The 15528-nt window shown below is 40.5% G+C and overlaps 1 protein-coding gene across 1 annotated transcript in view; it reads left to right on the forward strand.

Annotated features, from left to right (window-relative positions):
- Window positions 1-15528, forward strand: part of PCSK2 (proprotein convertase subtilisin/kexin type 2) — a 102659-nt gene that overhangs the window by 55384 nt on the left and 31747 nt on the right. The window lies entirely within an intron of this gene.

Below are 15528 nucleotides of genomic sequence, written 5' to 3' on the forward strand. Positions count from 1 at the left end.
GGGGATCTGTCTCCTCCATGCACCAGGTGATAAGACAAGGGCCTTAAGTTGTACCAGGGGAAGTTTAGGTTGGATATTAAGAAAACTTACTTCTCTGAAAGGCTTGGGAAGTATTGGAACAGCCTGTCCAGGGAAGTGGTTGAGTCACCATCCCTGGAGGTCTTCAAAAAACGTAGAAGTAGTTGTAGAGCTTAGTGATGTGGTTTAATGGTGGACTTGGCAGTGCTAGATTAAAGGCTGGATGAGATGAAGTTAGAGGTCTTTTCCAACCTAAACAATTCTATAATTCTTTATACTTAAAAAGGAGCATGCCTGTTCATGGTCTGGATGGACTGCTCTCCCAGCACCCCTCCAGCAAGCTGCAGCACAGCTACTTGCTGTTTGGGAATTAGGGGGTTATTGCAAAGCTGGAATTTTCCATTCTGCGCTGTGAATGCAGAGAGACTCATTGTCAAAGGATCGATATTTTCTTCCAAGCCTTGGAAACCCTGCAGAGGTTCAGCCTTCAGGAAATTATTTTTTCCCACAAAGAGAACCCTTCATTATGAACTGATAATTAAAAAGCTGAAGCCTAATGTACTCCATGCTTTTCTTTCAACTCAGACTGTGCATATAAAGCCAGCAATTTTCAGGACTGGCTTCTCTAAGATACAGCATCTGAGTGAGAAAGAAAAGTGAAGTAACAAGGGCTGCATATTAGATCCCTCTAATAAAAGAGGAGAACAGCAGTTGCTGGGGTGTAGGTGACAAAGTTAAGTACGTTGTTTTAAAGCAAAACCTAAGGGAGCAAACGGCGATTTGTGCCACGAACATAAATATAAGCTGATCTCTCCCTCACATCAGTTTGTATTCTGGAACTCTTATACTTGGCCCCGTGTCTGTTGGTGAAGGTCAGTGTAGCTGCATTATCCCACTTGGAGCAGCAGGGAGCTGATCATCTCAGGCACGTGGATGTATCCCTGATTAGCGCCAGTGAAGAAAATCAGAATCCCACCAAGACACTCAAGCCAGGAGTTAAAAAAAAAATGCTGGTTTCAGTGTCTGAACTCTGCCTGAAGCTAAATCCTTGATTAAAAAAAAAAAAAAAAAAAAAAAAAACGGGAGGGAGAAGAGAACATAGCAAAAATTTGCTGTGGGGAAAGTGGAGGTGACTATATGAACAGAAAACTTGTTTAAAAAAGAAAGTATTGCTACTTGTAAAATGTGAATCATGTAGCAGTTCTTAGTAATAGTGATATGTAGTAATATAAGATATTCAGATAAGAAAAAAATAGAAATCCATAGAATTATAGAGATGTAAAATGTGTAAAAACATGCAGTCATCCCAGCAGTGTTTTCATTGCTGTCCTTCCCATTACTTTCTGTCTTTTCTCCTCTGTAACACGTGTCTTTCTGGCACACCTTATGTTCCATCTACCAAGGTCCTTACCAGCTGTCACTCAAGCTGCATGCAGGAAGGGATTTCCTGAGTAAAACAGGCCTCGTGTAAGGAATGAGGGAAGACTTTCTGGAGTTACCCTGGGGTTGAACGATGCTTTCTGTCATCTAACACATTTTGTATTGAAATGTGAAGACCTGGTGGACTTACCTGTGTTCTCTCTTTACTTGATTACAGCTTCAAAGACAAAACATTCCCCCTCACAATTTTGGGTTACTTGTCACCAGCTAATATGATAACAGCTCCTCCTGCCCTGCTGGGAGACACACAGAAGCATATTTTTGGGATAATTATCTTATCATAGAAGCAGCGAAGCAGGGAAATGTTCTACTTCTGTTATGACCTGCAATTTCCATTGTTTGCTAGAGGAACAGAAGCATCATTGAATAATTTTTACAGCCACAAAAGAAGGAAGAAATAGTACAGGCAGTAAAGTATATGCTGCAATATGTGCAGTGAAGCGTAGCAGTGGCATAGAGGATCTTCTTTCTTTTAGAAAGTCCGTGTTTCTTTCATTAACATGAATCTCCGTGTGTGCCTTAGCCCTCCCTGCGTGCTACCAAAAGGGCACACAAATTGTTCTGGAGGCTGTGAGCCTGATCTCAATGATTTGGCAGGGTAAGTCATCAGCATCGCCACTAAAATCCCTGGGCCTAATTGTGTTTTTTTGTAAGCTGACAAAGCTCTGTTGACAGCTATTGACCCATGCTCCTCTGACCCTGATGATCTGCCCCACTGAAATCCCAGCTGATGTAATGCCCAAGTCAAACAGAGTTCACCTATACTTGGTGGCAAGAAAAACGTTGCCCTTATAGGACAGAAATTTGTTGGAAAACTTCTGAAGACCCTGAAAAGCTCCCAGGCTCTGCACTGTTGTTAATGTCAGCCCAGGGGATCCACAGGGAACTTAAAGCCGAACCATAGCAGAGTCCGGTTCCTCCCTGCCTGGCGTCAGTGAGTGATTTCAGTCAGCGTTATAAGATCTGATTCCTATAGCAAGATCTTCAAAAGAGCCTGAGACAGTTGCACTGCCATTTCCTAGTACATTTCAAAGGGTTATTGAGCACATACACTATGCACTTAATGCCAATAAAGCTTTACTGCTAATACATCAAAGGTATTTTATGGGCAAATTCTGCATTCTGGCCATTATTGCTTTTTTAAATTCTGCATTATTCTGGCCATTGGTACCTATTTTTAATTGCAAAGTCGAAATAACATTTACAGTATCAAAAAATAAAGAACAAGCTGTTTCAGATGGTTCAGTGCATCGCTAATTGGATTTTAGATGGTTTGGTTTCTTTCTTTCCTTTAATTTTTTTTTCTTATGTTGCTTTGGGGTTGGGTTTTTTTGCTAATAGTTTTTCTAAAATAAACACTAGCGTAGCAATTAAAAAGTATCCACCAAAATCTGGAATAAATTCATATCACATCCTTCTTTAATGCTTTGAAAATCCAGCAAGCACAGCCTGATGGGTGCCGTTGAAGTCGATTGTGGCAGAAATTTCATCAAGGAATTGTTAGACAGAGAAAAGGAAACCTCTCTCTTGCCAGGCTGGAAGGATGGGTCAAGTGTTGAAATGCCAGGCTGACTGATGCCTCAGCAACAAAAACTGCTGGGCTTCTGTCTGTGCTTCTCACACGGCTTCTAGTGGCTAGGAGGCTGGCTGTAGTGTTTGGAAGATAATTGTTAAAGACACGCAAGACAATGATGTCTCACTGGCATAAAATAGAAGTTACTGGGAAGAGAATGAAGTTCTCTGTGTCAGACTTGGCAATTTTTTCTGTTATTCTGTGCAGGATCAGTGTCTGGGCTCATCTCTGTTCTGTGCAATCTGTTTTTTTTCTCTGAACATATGGAAGGCTGAAAAAGAGAGGATGCCTCCTCTGATGAGATCAGCCAGGCAAATGAGGTTCTCTATGTACTTGCAAGGCTGGCCTGGGTTACCGCATACAGAGAATGTTTCACGTCTTGGAAAACATAATGAGGTCCCTCAAATGGTCCTTTCCTCCTCCCCTGCTCCCAACAGTAGCTGGTTTTGCAGGTACGTGTGACAGTGGAGCTCGTGTGCTGCAGGCTAAGTAAGATGACAGGACAGTTCCTCTTCTCAATCCCATAGCCACTTAACACGGTCAGTGAGGAGAGAGACGCTGCTACGTAAGGGAGACACCGGTGTCTTCTTACTTCATGAGAGAGAAAAATGTTTTGTAATCACAGATGTTATCAAAGCCTTCTAGCTTTCAACTCAATTAAAAAGATGGAAAAGCCAAAAGAATTTAAAGACTCTTTCTCCTCCAGATCATTTAATGTGGCCAGAGGACATAGACAGAGGCTTTTGCTGCAGAGGAGGCTGCAACTTGTGAAGGAAGCACGATTGCCTTAGCAGTAGACAACTTGTGGTGTGCACAGAGCCGTGTTTGTAGCTGGAAACAGGATTTCTCATACCGAAAGATGTTATCCTAATGGCTTTATGGCTTTGCTAAAGTCCCTTATAGGAGATCTGGGCCCCAGATACTTGGCAAGTTCTGGGATTTGGTGCTTAGCACCCACTACACAGCTGGAGCTGGCGTTGCTCCACTGACATGGGCCTCTCCAGGCCGCTGCTCTGAGCTGGCTGTAACATCTCCTCAAGGTACGATGCCTTTGCAGCCAGAAAGATACTAATACGTTGTAGTTGCATTTGCCTGAGATTATTTTCAAAACAATGAGTGCTGCAAAAAGTGTCCAGCTTTCTGCTGTATTATAACCACCTGAAAGGGATATTTGTCAAATTAAATTCATGCCTGGTGTACAGGCGATGTGACATGATGCCAAAGATACTCACTTTGCAAGCTAAAGACCACACATTGTCCACAGCATTTATTTTTCTCTATAATCAATGTACTTAATTAATCAGCTGCACACTGAGAAAGTGCAAGGTGGCTAATCACTTTAATCATTAAGCAGTGGTATTAATTTTCACTTAAGGCATCATCCAGGGAAAGTAAACTAAGACTGTTGAAATGAGAAATGCACGGGGGTGGAAGAGAACAGATAAGGACGTTCCTTCATCAGTTCTGGCAGGTGCTTTTGAAATTGGCTTGTGCTTCCCTTCTGGGCTTCTCCAATTAAGTTTTTCTGGAATTATTTTCTTCTTTTATTTGGACAAGAAAAACAGAGGAAAGATGTCAGTCCTCACTGTTAGCCATGGAGAGACGTGGCATAGTTCTGTTTTGGTTTTATATTATCTCCCTTTCTGCAGATCAATTCGCTTTTGGAACTGGCCAGAAATCTTCCATTAGATCAGTATTTTTTTGCTAGCAGAGACGAGTGTTTTATAAACTACAAGTGTCTGTGGGAAAATAACAGTAAAATATTTTTATTTTGGTTAAGTTCAACCTCACTTTAAATATTTGGCTTGTGAAACATGCTGAATTAAAACAGCAGCAACAAAATAGCGCTCTGGTGCATGGTCCACTTGGGAGGACAGGTTCAAATACAGAGTTCCCAGGAGGCAGTGCACACCATGTAATTTTACAACAAAGTGCAACAAAATAAAATAGGGAGCTTCTGATTCCACGGAATAAAAATGCCACATTTTTAGTTGAAAAATTAAAAAATATATATTTTTGCAGTTTCTGCATTTTTACATTTTGTGTTTCCCAAACCTACTGTTAATGAGTAACAATGCAACTGGTTTTAGAGAGAGAGTTTTAGCTGAACCCTTTGGATAAGCCAAACTTGGATAAGCCTCCAGAAGAGGAGAGCAGGGAAGCACTGGAGCCTGCTTTCTTTTGGAAAACCATGCTAGCCTAGGTACAGTAGATAAAGATGCAGTAATTAAATACCTCTCCTTTTCTGTGCCTGTAAGTTATTTTGGTTTATCTGAAATTAGTTCAATTTTGTCTATCCCGATACTTCATCTTGACACAGCTGTTTGCTTTGCATTGTTTGATTTTTGCTGTATGCACTTATGTTCTCAATATTTTACTTCTCAGTAGATCTTCTAGTATGCTATGTAGGCAGTTAAGATATTTTTAAATACCTGCCCTGCTTCAGGTTGCTTTAATTTAAATATAATTTTCTTCATTTCTCTTGCATTCCCAACAGAAGCAATAAGCATAATGAACATCTCTTACAGGGGATCAGAATAGCAGTGCACAGTGTCTGACAAAACATTGGCCTCATTGAAGTCACTGGTAGTTTTTTCATTAAGTCCAGAGCAGTCAGAAATTTGGCAGATTGCATAAACAACAGGTTTGCAATGTTTGTTCCACTGTGCTTTGCTTTTTTAATGATCACAGCAAGAGACATAGGCCTCCTAGCTTCAACTGAGCAAATAAGGATACCAAAGCTGTAGAAAAGTGACAGCCCGGGGTAACATCTTTTACTACAGGACAAGAGCTTCTATTTGATGAAACTTCTGCTACTTCACACGTGGTGTAGCTGTTGTTCGGTGGAAGTTAAATGGATATGCTAGTGCATACCTCAGTCACACTTGCTCTTAAGCTTTTATCGAGATTGAGGGTCTTTGGAAATGTACATTTGGAAATGTCTCTTTGAGTATGTACAGAGGAGAGCACAAAAGACTGCTCTGTTTAAGGACTTTGTAATTCCGATGCCAGCACATGTGTTTTAGAATTGCTTATTGTAAGAAACTAAATCACTTTAATTCAATGTGGCACTTAACTCAGTTGCAAAATTAGTCAACAGTGATAGCATGTCTGACTGATGTAATTGTGAATCTTCCATTCAGACAGCTAATGATGTCTAGGACACTTTTTAAATTTATGTATCCAATAAATTACTGTGGAAACATTAGCTGTAATCAAGCATAATAATCTTTAAGAGAAGAATCTGGAATGATTATGTACTACTTAAAAGCATAAATGGCTGCACAGAATGTGTAGAGTTACATGAGAATGTCTGTCCTGAAGAGCCCACCTTCTCTCCTTGAAATTTTGGATTTAACGTTCCATTCATTTCACTGACTGTCACACAGAATAAACAATGCAAATGATTTTTAATTAATGGAAAAGCATATAAATTAGTCCATTTAAATCCCTGAGAACCCAGCATGTCTTGCCGGATATTAGTCACATGAATACTCCCCTGGGATGCTCTTAAACTATACTAATGAGGTCAGCATGCAACTGAAAAAAAAAGAGTAGACTTTCTACTCAAGACATTTTAACTCTAAGGCATTTAAGTCAACCTGTTTGCTTTTTGTGATGAAAGACATGGAGATAATGGCTTGCATTATGTTTTCTAAATCTCTTCTCCAAACTTTTCACCTCCTTTTGATTCACCTACAATGCCTTTCTTGTGTCCATTTGTCATTTTCCGTATCCATGCAATTTAGGAGAAACACTCCTTGAGCCCTTGGTACGAGTTGGTTCTTCTGTCAGCTGAGAAACCTTTTAGAACAACAACAACAACAACAACAACAACAACAAACACAGACATTTGTCTGTCTTGTCTGTGCTTACTTTCAGGTTTTTTGTTATAACCAGAGTAGTTTCCCAGTCCTCCCCTTCGCTCCCTCTCCACAACCACCACCAGCTAGGTCTGTCTGTTGTAGCCAACCCCCCAAACCATTGAAGCCACGTTGATTTCCATCTTTTCCAGAGCTGCCAGTTTTGTAACAGCATGATTGGTGTAACTGGTTAAAGCGATCAGCCTCGAGAGCCCGCCAGTTTTGTTTTATGAGTGCCATTATAACCATATGTCCAGTATTTCTGTACTTTGCTGGAAGCATTGCTGATAATTGATTGGCTTTTACCAACTCTGTGATGCCTCTGTGTGGAGGGTGATGTGGGTGTCAGTGCCTGCTGGCCACATGTGGCAGCAGGGAAGCATTTGCTCTCCCAGCACAAGCTCTTCACCCTGTTTATGTCATGCTAAAGACCTGTATTTGAGCTAGTGCTGAGTACTGCAAACTCTGAGCTGTAGATTTTCTTCCACCAATGGAAAAAACTGTTCCTTATCCACCACGTGGCACTTCAGAAAGTGACCTTTATGTTGGGTGTGATCCAAATCCTACCTGTGGTATTGGTGGATAAGCCTGTGGCAGATTTTGGAAGGCTTTGGATCAAGCCCATTGATAGCAGCAAGAGAATTTAGCTCCCCTTCTCTTCCAGTTCATCCCTCAAAGAGGCTGTAAGTGCTGGCTGCTATCAGAGCTCTGCAAACACAACCTTACTGCAGCTCAGCACCCAACATGTATTTGATGTACCAACAAACTTGTCAGCTATTTCTTACAGGATTATAACTAAGAGTAATGGACCTGAACCTCATTTTTCTGCTGCTGGCTTTATACCTCTATTAGTCTCTCAACTTCAGTAGGTCACACTAATACTTAACAAGAGTAGTCTGAAGGGGAAAAAGCCCATGTATTGGAAAGGGAATGTGGACCAGGTTTTTAATAAGATGGAACACTGAAGCCAGATGGAGTGTGCATTCAGAGTATTTTTCAGTAAAATTCATTTTGCTTTTTGTATTTGTTAACATGATAAAATAATCCAAAGGCTTTTACATCTATAGCTACTCAGATGCCCTGGTTTTTATTGACACACACCCTACCCCCAAATTAAAGAAACCAAGGAGCTCATTTCATAAGCTGAAACATTAAACCTTTAAATTTTCCACTTGCCCTGCAAATCAGTATCTGTAGTTAATAGTCTTAATTTATTTTATTAATTGTATTCTTCAATGTGTCTCTGTGTGAATATTCAGTACCCTGTCATTATGTTCCCTCGTATCTCAGAGATTTTTGTGCATCCCTCCTGAAAATTAAGGAATTTGGCTGAGCAGAAATATGTTGCACTTTTTTATTTTATTTTATTTTATTTTTTTACATAAACTTTCTTTTGCCTTCAGAGCTCTGACTGTAAGTAATTAACAACTCGTAGTGAGCTTCAGGTTTTTTCCACATCATCCTGAAAATCGTGGAACGAGCTAAGAATGCCAAGAGGTAAATTGTAAAGTAGCCTCTTTATTATAAGCAAAAGTTAATTTGGTTGTTTGCTTTTTAATAAAGACTTATGGCTGCCTCGATTTCTTATGCTATTTACTATGCCATGGGAAGATGCAGGAGAGAGAAAAAGGAAGGGTATTTCTATAAGCCAGATATATTCATGAAATTTTGCAAGAAAAAAAAAAAAATCTCCACTCTTAAAAAAATAAAAACCACAGCTACCCAACCTAATTTTTCTCTGAGTTTCTGTGATTTATTTATTTTTTGTCCTGTTTGACTATATACCTCTGAGCCAAGAAGTAGCAAAAACCAGCTACAGAGAGAGATGGTGTTTACCTGTCAGCATCTGGACTTTCATTTGGTTTACTGTTATAAATTAAGCAGCAGTCACATGTTGTTTATAGTCAGTTTATTCTCTTTTGGTTGTAATTGCCCTAGTTTAGTTTTTGACCTAATCCCAAATTTTTAAGTGTTAAGGAAATTGAGGTAGCAGTTTTTTTCAGTGGTAACTACAAAAATGCCCACTTAAAGAAAGCTTTCTCAGCTCCCTAATAGATCCAGGAGGCTAGAAAGTGGTTTCCTTAGCCGCTAACAGGCTGCTGATGGGCAAGACTAATGACTTGAGGAGACAAATTGGGTCATTCGTCATTTCACCAAAATCAAAGCTTCCTCCAAAACTGCTCCATTTTAATACACCAGCATTATGCAGCAAATATTATGGGGAAAGCCACACTTGTCTAGATGTGTAAGACAAAGTAATGAGGAGCAACAGAATGATGTTAGCTACACGTGAAATGAAGGGCGTCCAAGAACTCTACTCCAGGAATCTTTCATGCCTTTTTATTTTAAATTATGTATTTTGTGGTGGTGCAGTTCACTTGGCTGCAGCAGGTTTGCTTTATGTTGTGAGATCACCACTGCGGTGTGCTATGTTCTTGATCATTTTGTGGACATCTGAGCCTCTAATGAATACCTGGAACTGGAATGCAAGGACAGTTCATGGGCATCTTGGATACTATTCAGGACCCAGCATACTTCTCTGCTCTGTCTGTTTCAAAAGATACCCTGATTTATTATTCTGTGAGTGTTTTGAAAAGGAGGATGGCAGAAAAGCATGTCGCTGTCTTATTCATTATTCAAGGTATGGCTGAATATTCCTCCTTCTATGAAGTGCCTGTAAGAACTGGGTAAAAGGCTTATGCTTGTGGGGATGACAGCATTCGCAGGCAGTGAATTCGCTCTTTATTGTTAATATTTTTGAACACAGCCTATTACTTTGTGGATGTATTGTCAGTGTTGACAAGGTCTTGAATGCAGCTGTGGATTTGCTGGATGGCAATATGGGACACATAAGTTGGTTCACGGAGAAGGAGAGCTGTTGAGGACGTTGTGGATTTTTTTATTTCCCGCTTCAAACAAACAAAATAAACGAACAAAACCAACCAGGAGCTAGAACAGCATGCTTCCCTTGGCAGAGAGGGGATGCTTACTGTATGACTACTGACTTGGCAATCATGACTCTTTTTCATTAATGACCTTTAAGGCTTCTAGCACCCCTCCTAGGCTAAATGTCATGTCGCCTCCTCTTTTGCCTCATGGTGAGCGTATTCCATTTTTTCAGGCTTGTGTATACAGAACTGAATTTCATTTTTTCCACCACATGACATTCAGTGTTATTTTAGTACAGTTTCTCAAAGATGTTATATGTTGTAATCTGAGCCCAGGGGTTTGCTCGCTCTTTGCATCAGTAAAGAGCTCGAACGAGCAAAAGGTATCTTTCTGCCTTAGATCTCCAAGGAACTGCAGTTGCTTGAAGAGGGTAAGACCAGATGCCACTTGCTTTAAAAATGTTTTTCTTGTTCAAAGAGATCCAGTCTCTGGGCTAAATTCACCAGTGCTTTAATGTCATAAATAGAATCAGATTGTGACCAGCAGGACATTTGTCTTTAATTGTTTATCTCATGTACTTTCATGTGATCGTAGGCAAATTTATTGAATTAAGGCAAAAAAGAGAATTCTATGTGACTTACTCTTTAGAGGCTCGTAAAGCCATATAAAAATTTATGAGCTTCCTGCATTATTCAAGATATATAATTTTATTACAGATCCGAGCAACACATGGGACAATTGATTTACAGTTATTGTCATATTTTACAGAATGAATGTTTTACAAAGAAGATTGTACTGCATGCATTTTAAAAAGTAAAAGGCAATTCTTTGGAAATGCCAGTCAGAGCTTATTTTTAAGGAAAGCAGAAACTTGTACATAGGCATAAGTAATCTATTTGTATCATGGTACATGAAGCATTACTTAGTAATCAGTTGTAAGAATCTCATCATCTGATCCAGTTCTTTATTTGTTAGCATCTTATTGGAGATAGAAATGCAGAAAGCTAGAAAGCAAAAGAAGAGATACGCCTTAAAACAGAAGATAATACCTCTCCTTAATAGCAAAACAGCCATTTCTCTTATATAATAGTCATTGTTTATATATAATTATGGTGACAGATAAACATCAGTTTCTCTTTGCAACAAGTAACTGGTTTTGACTGAACACGAGGGATAGGACTGATAACATTCTAACACTATGCTCAAGTCTATTTTCCCTGCTGAAGACTGACAGCACGGACCTGCTCCCTGGAGCTGATTGTCTCCATTGATGGTAGAAAAAAACAACCGAGCAACTGCCATCGTAAATACTAGATACTTCAAGCATTAGAGAAATACCTGCTGTCGGACTGGTTTGGCATTAAAACTGGAAAACAGAATTACCTGAGTTGAAAGGCAAAATGTTTTAATTTCACTGTGCTGCTGCACATCCTCATTTGCACTGGTTTTGGTTGTTACTTCATCTCTGACTTGGCGATGAACTGCCCCTAGCTGCCTGCCGGGAATTCCAGCCTTTGGAAGAGAATGGCAGATGACAGATTTTAATATTCACTTCCCAAAACACAAGATGAAACACTCTGGCTATGGACTGAGCCAGTTCCTTTTTCGATCCAGTGTTGTACTGGGGGATGGGGGAGGAAGAAGGAAAAAACCCAACAAATTGGGTTCTTGTTTAGATATTTGGGGGTTTGATCTTTTAAATTAGGAACTTGAAACAGTCCATTTGTACTTGTCACTGCTGTTTCATTACCAGTTCTACTGCTTTCATAGTGTGGGCGGAATATTCGTTCATGAAGATGAAACTTGCTGCCTTTTCTCAAAGACCTTAATGAAGATAAATCTTGCAGTCAGCAGTTGTTTTCTTTCCAAGGATTCTTCTTAATTTTGCACTTTGTGGATGGTTCCTGCTACACTGGATATTTTTTCCTCTGAGTGCAGTGATCTAAATTCAAGTGAATAAGAACTACAGGATTTGTGTTGCACAAGTTTGTTTTTAGCCTGCCTAAAGCAACCTTTCCGTAGTCTGACAGGAGGCTACATGGGATATAGAGCAGAGCTCCAGGCTGCTGCAGGCTGGGCTGAATCACTCACGGAATCCATTTGCCTCTCACTACTCTGGACAAAAGTGATATATCTGCACAGTTAGAAGGGCTTTTCTGTCCATAATTCTCTGCACAGGGGAATTACAGAGTCAGGACTGGTTGATAGCCTCCACAGGGTGCTTTTGTGTCTGATGTATTCCTGAAAAATTAGCCTTGCCAGCCCCTCTTTGAACTTAGGGCCTATGTGCGTAGGACTGCATTCCTTCCAGACGAGGGAGGGAAAATATCCCACAACTGAGTTTAATTTCTCATCCATACAATACTCCTAGAGTGAAAACAGAGTAAGGAGCCAGCAATATACTGACGTAATTACATGTAGTACCCAGTTATATCATACCCATGTGAAAAAGATCTCAAATCACTGGAACTAAGCTTAGTTATCTGCAGTCTGCACAGTTTCCAGGACATGTCTAGTCCAAGGCAGTAATATAAAAAGTTTATTTAATTTGTGATTGAAATTCATTTCTCTCCAAAGGTTGCCAACCCTAGACTAGACTCTGTGACAGAGTAGGTTTTATCTTCTAATTAAATTACTCCGAAGAGTAATTGTTTCTATTTTGACTTTACCATAGGAGGTATTTTTCCAGCCTGTCCTGCTAGGAGTAGATACTGCGCTTGTTAATAAAGAACAGGACAGGATCTTCCATTGACAAGCTCATTTCCTTTTACTGATGTTCATTTCTTTTTACTGCCAGGTGTTGGATGAAACCTTGCTCCTTGCACAAATCCTTGTCACAGCTTCCCTGGACATTGCAGATTGCAAACCCCTTCTGTTGCTGTGGCAGGGGACATTTGTGCTGCAAGGCCATTGTCACACAGGCCACCACTTGTGGCGCATCCCCTGTCTCCTGTGTGACTTGTCATATCCCACAAAAGAGTTGTTGTTACTCCTGAAATTCCCACTATGGTAGAAACAGCTTTTTGCAACCACACAAAGGGGAAGTAGTCAGCCCAAGTTAAGATATCTTTTACTTCTTACATTGCTCCTGCCTGTCTCGGGCTGCAGTATCTAATCAGCAAGCACTGCTCTTTAGCACAAGGTCAGATACCTTTCTCTGCTGTTTGTCACTGTAGCGATATCTACGGCACCCCAGTGTAGGCCGTGCCCCCAGCATCATGCTTTATTACAAGCTGTAGTTACAGGAATACACGTTACACTTAACAGAAGTACCTGGGAGCGTTTTGAAAGCTGGGAAAAAGGAATAGAAAGGTGAAGTGACTTTGTTCTGGTTGCCACAGTGACCCCCAAAAGCTTTAGACTGCTTCCAGCCAGGTGAGCTGCTGCTGGTGACGTTCCCTTCATGTTCACGGTTAGCACCAGCTGTAGTACCTCAGCTTCTGTGACACCAGAGAGCATGGTGCTGCCATACAACAGGACATGGCACATACGGGGGCAATGCGAGAGGCCCAGAGCCATCTAGCCAAGGACCAACCACAGCCAAGAGGGGCTGCTGGGGGAGCAGTACGGTCACCAGGTCAGAGGCTGTGTCAGTCCAGGTTGTGGCCTCCCGGCTTCCAGCATCCATTGTTTTGTGGACTGTTGGAGCAGGAGGAAGCACAGCAGCTAATACCCTTTCCAGATTTATCTTCCATTAATTTGTCTTAAGCTCTTTTTTTTTTTTTTTTTTCCCAGGGTTTTGACCTCTGTATTTGCTGGGGGCCAATGAATTTTGTAACTCATTACATGTTCTGTGGAAAAGTACTTCTTGCTGTTTTCTGCTGCTTCTAAATCTTCCCTCTGGTAATTTCTGTGGATTCCTGCTAGTTCTTGCATTATGAGAAGTGCTCAATATCTCCCTGTCCACCTTCTCTGTGCTATTCATGATTTATAGATCACTGTCAAATTCCCCTTCCTTCCCTGGCTGAAAAGTCATATTCTATTTACTCTTCGCTCATACAAGTCCATGCCTTTCAAATGCAGTATAAGCAATTGAGCTAATTAAAAGAGGTAAATTAAACATACACCTGGGCATAGAAGCTCAGAAGCACAGATTCTTTGGCTAAAGATGCCTTCTAATAATTTCCGCTATAGGCTGAAAATCAGGGCCCTCGTTTAGAGATACTGAGAGATCAGTAAAGATACTCACAAGGGGATTCAGCTATATCTGAGCAGGAGAACAGCATCGAACTGTGTAATTGACCTTCTGCAAACCTGCACTCCATTCAAATACTCCAGAATATTGTCCATAGAGTACAAAGAGCCAGGCTTTCTGAAGTGATGACCCAAAAAACCACTGTGCAGTGACTGGGAAGATGCTTAGTTATACCCTCTGAGAAACAAGGACAGCATTGTCTCTGTTTCGTTCTGGCAGAAGAGTTTTTGGTAGCTGGGTTTTTTGAACCTAAAATCCCAAGACTTTGGTGCTACCAATGGACTGCCTATCCCTGCACCCCTGGAACTGAGAATTTGCTGAAGGGGAATGTTTTTAGGAGCAAAGCTATTCATACACGAGTCTCAAATTATCTTCAATAGCACGCTCAGCCAAATCTTACAAAGAATGTGCGTACACATTAATTAAGAATTAACATAATTCTGTTCCTTGAGTATGGTGTTTATTAAAATATAAGCTCTGTGATCATACACTTGAGAGGAAGCTTCTAAATATTTTTAAAAGCTTAATTTTCAGTCACCCTTTATTTATGTGTTTTCATTGAGAGAGAAGAAAGAAGATGGCACTTGACTTTCTGAAACTTTCCACTTGGTTCTCAAATATAGCATCGAAAAGTTGCTGAGTGTCCTTTATGCTGCTGATGGGGCAAAATCATGAATGGTTCAGATTATATGGAAAGGAGAGGCATGGGATGGCACTTTCCGAAGGGCCTGAAAGCTGCATTTGTGAAGCTATTCAAGCAACTGAGGAATCAAGAAAATACACAAATGGGATTCTCAGATGTATGTGCTGACCATAAATATAGTTTTCATGCTTGAATTCTGAGAAATTTGTTCTAAGTCATTGAAATGATTGTAGAAATCTGTTTGTTTTAGTAATGCAGATTAATTTTTAAAAGATAATTATAGGATGGAGGATCCCAAGTGTCTGGTAATTTCCACCACTGTTTGAAAAATAGGATTTAATCTTTTACCTGTCACACTGATTAACCCAACACTTAAATATGCATGTAGATATTGGTGAGGCGGTCAAATTAACCTGAAGCTGTACTTAAGATCCTGGTGGATAAAGTACTTTTGGAAATGGTGTCCAGTGTCTGAGCTGGTGCTCGCTGAAATGTAACCAAGCATGGCTCTTGCTGAATCTTGGATGGGATCAGAGAAAGGATGACATTTTCTTTCCAAGGGAAAAAAATACAAACCACCTAATGAAGTTTCCCATGGATATATTGACTAAGGTATTGCTGTCCGTTGGACATCACTATGTACAGTGTGAGGTTTTCAGTTTGGAAACTGAATTTGGAAAATAGCTATTTAGGATCCCCGGTGCTAAGCGAGTGGACCAGAAGAGCTGTGGCCTGCAGTGCTTCAGAAGTAGCTTGAGCTCTCACAGCACATCATGCTAAGCCACCCTGATAGGTCAATACTAACAGAGGTTTTGTACCCCAAAGAGCTTCTTTCCCCAGGCGTTCTGGTATGGGAAATGCACAGCACTACAGGGACCAGCATCCAAATGCATCTCAGAGAATGAAG

The sequence above is a fragment of the Oxyura jamaicensis genome, chromosome 3 (assembly GCF_011077185.1).
Source record: "Oxyura jamaicensis isolate SHBP4307 breed ruddy duck chromosome 3, BPBGC_Ojam_1.0, whole genome shotgun sequence".
NCBI lineage: Eukaryota > Metazoa > Chordata > Aves > Anseriformes > Anatidae > Oxyura > Oxyura jamaicensis.